This window comes from Tasmannia lanceolata, unplaced genomic scaffold, assembly GCF_043159265.1.
Source record: "Tasmannia lanceolata isolate RefF3 unplaced genomic scaffold, GAP_Taslan_0.1 ptg000037l, whole genome shotgun sequence".
Lineage (NCBI taxonomy): Eukaryota > Viridiplantae > Streptophyta > Magnoliopsida > Canellales > Winteraceae > Tasmannia > Tasmannia lanceolata.
Genome location: NW_027518714.1, coordinates 19,767,270 through 19,770,900, shown reverse-complemented (window position 1 = coordinate 19,770,900; position 3,631 = coordinate 19,767,270).

Here is a 3,631-nt window from a genome sequence, read left to right as displayed (position 1 = left end):
TATGCTTTTCTGTGCCCGGAAGGAATGGTAATTTATATAAATGGCGTGAAGTAGATGTAAATGTTCATGTTAGAAGTCTCATGTGGCGATTTAAAAACAGGAAAAGAGCAGATTCAATGTGTAGGACAAAATCACGATTTGAGATTCAGGAAGCCAAGTCTATGGTTCGCTTTAGTCAAAATAGCGAAAGAAAATATCCAGGTGGCTCGTGGCAATGCTCCAATGAAAAATATCCAGGTCCCCCTTTACTACTAGTAACCCAATGTAGGTAGTTGAAAACCCCTGAGTCTGAACTTCATGACCATGGTTTGTAGTTGATGGGCCCTCTATGGGGACTTTTTCTACCCCATTTAAGGGCCAATAATACCTTCTTCAATACCTTGTAGAGCTCCCAGATATTGCCCTTCAAAACCCTCTTTATGGACTAGCTAGTAACCCCACCTGGTAGGTGAAAACCCTTTTCTGTGAACTTGGGGACCATGGTGGAAAGTTGATGGGCCCTCTATGGGGACTTCTTCCACCCCATTTAAGGACCCATAACACCTTCTTCAATACCACGTGGAGCTCCCCTATATTGCCCATGACAAACCCTCTTTAGGTACTAGTAACTCCATCTAGGTAGGTGAAAACCCTTATCTGTGAACTTGGGGACCATGGTGGGAAGTTGATGGGGCCTCTATGGGGACTTCTTCCACCCCATTTAAGGACCCATAACACCTTCTTCAATACCATGTGGAGACTCATGTAATGCCCTACAGAGTCCCCCTTTACGTACCAGTAACCCAATTCGGAATCCACCATCTCATCCCTTGGACCCCTCACTTTCAGCTCAACTTCAGTAGATGGTGCCACTTCCTTGCTCACCGCCATTTCGAACAATCGTTGCAAAGGTTTAAGATCACCCCGTGTGTGGTGCCGAATCTTTCTTCATGTGACTTGGGGTTCTGAGACGATAAATCTATTAGGGTGCCGGCTGCATCCATGTCACATCCAAGGTCAGCTAAATCCGTCCAATCCTTGCACAGCTGCGAAGATAATCATGCACCTTCACATGCATTTTCGCCCTTCCTCTCCTCCTCAAACCCCTCCATTCTTCCCCCTGTCCCTTCATTTGTTCTCCGCATACGCTCCCATCCATTTTTCAAATCCTCCTCTATCTTTCCGACATCTTCCTCTCTTTTTCCAACATCTTCCTCTCTTTTTCTTATTTCTTCCCATGCTGCTCTAATCATCTGCCACTGTCTATCCACTACATCTCTCTCTCGCCAAAATTTTTATATGCTTCCACTCATCTTCACTACTTCCTTTCTTCAATTCACTTTCTACTCCCAAAACTATCCCCTCGGATTCCAACTGTTCCTTATCGGCTTCCATTGTCTCCTCAACATCCTGCAGTTTACACATGACAGTCAATGATCAAATTTAAAATATCAACAAGTAAAATAAAATAAAGTAGGCAACATAGTCCTGCTCGACTGCATTACCTCATCCTTTAGGTATTGTGACTTCTCTAACAGAGATACTTTCAATGTCACCAGCACCTGAATTTTTGGAAAACATAGTCAGTTAACAAGATAGTAGTATTGATATATACGTTAAAAAAAATTTAATATCTCACCTCAGATTTCTTTATCTGCTTCTGCTCCACTAATCGATATGTCTTTGATTCGTTTGCTTTCCAGTCCCATTTAAGCACACGTGGACGAGCAGTTGGATTGATGGGAATCCAAAATGTGGTATGCTCGTATAACCATACTTGCATACATATGAAACACCATGTTAATCATACTATAAACAACGCAGTTAGAAAATTAAACGTCAGGAGTCCAAATTACCTGAATTACCAACGAGCAGCCACCAAGGTACCTGCCACCCTTGCTGACTCTGTCTAGGTAATCTACAAGCCATTCATACACTGCCATCGCCCAATTATACTTGCCAATCTTTCCTATGTCGTCGATGTAGGGCCAGAACAACTCGTCAGCTCGATGTGCGCTTTTTGTGAAAAGGACAGACGCAAAAAGATACAGGAGAACATATTTGAGGGTCTTCTCTATCAAAGCTTGATTTCCTTCTCTAACTATTGCTGTAATCTCATTCTCGATAACCGAGGCCTTCACGTTCGCCTCTGGAAATGGCCAGCCAGGCACTTTAGGTTGGGGTTTTGTCCTGTCGAATGACAGAACCCTCACCACGTCCATTCTCTCTCCACTAAGTGGCAATCCTAATGCCAATGCAACATCTCTTGGAAGGAAGGGAACATTTATACTCCCTAACGTGAACGTGTTAGTGCCAGGAGTCCACTTATCGTGGATAGCTCTTATGAGAGGCTTGTGCATGATAATGTCCTCCATGCCAAACAGATGTCGGAAAGGAGTCTTTTTTCTATGGCATGAAAATGGACTGGCTTGAACTTTATCCTGTCCATTGCCGATTTGAAAGAAGCTGGAGAACATCGTACTGGGACGTATGGAGCCTGCAAAACAAATTACATCGCCAAAATATATGTGGTAAATGAAGTAACTTACTATGATTGATACAATTAACAACATACACACTTACATCTGTTCGTCTCTTCTTCACAGCTCCCGTTTTCGTCTCCTCCCCTTTTAAACTCCTTTCTGACCTTCTTGGAGGCTTTGTTACTTTCAGTCTATCACTCTTTCGCATCAACATCTTTCAAGGCTTTGCAATGGCTCCTGACCGGATAAAAATGTATGGCAATGAACAACCAAATCAAAATCACCGAGATCAATTCATAACCCAAAAACTCAGTTATATTGACCATCATTAAAATTCTGATCCTCATCATCTTTAAAAGAAATTACCAAGAAAATCAATAAAATCCAACCCATAGCATAAACTCATATTCCCAATCAGTACTATTATGAAGAAAAGCTAGCAAGCAAACAAACAATTATTACAATTCTCATACTAAGCTGAAAATATGTATCGTGTCTATAACCTCTAAGGTCTGCCTTCTTAGATATCAAGCAAAGCAAACAAGAAACAAAAGAGCTGACCAATAAGTGCAAAGATCAGTGTTTTATATGAATTTTCTCAAAGCACAACAACAAGGACAAACCCCCAAAACAGATTAGGATGTCTGTTAAAATTCTGATCCACATGAGCATCAGGCAAGTATTAGCTCACATGACTTTTTTTAAAACACTCATAGCATCAGACCTTTTGAGAAAGAAAGCAGATAAGCACTAGCTATTGGAATTCAATGACCACCTTTGGACCAATAATTTAATAAATGAAATCCAAGATAAAACAAGTGAACCATGACTGCTTCAACAATGAACATGGGTCTCCACATGGTATTAAAGAAGGCCCATCAAGTAGAAACTGTGGTCTTGAAATTCACACTCAAGGGTTTCTAGCTACCTATATTGGGTTACTGTTAGGTAAAGGGGGACTCTATAGGGCAATATAGGGGAGCTGTACATGGTATTGAAGAAGGTGTTATGGGTCCTTAAATGGGGTGGAAGAAGTCCACATAGAGGGCCCATCAACTTCCCACCATGGTCTCCAAGTTCACAGAAAAGGGTTTTCAGCTACGTAGGTGGGGTTACTAGTACCTAAAGAGGGTTTTGAAGGGCAATATAGGGGAGCTCAACGTGGTATT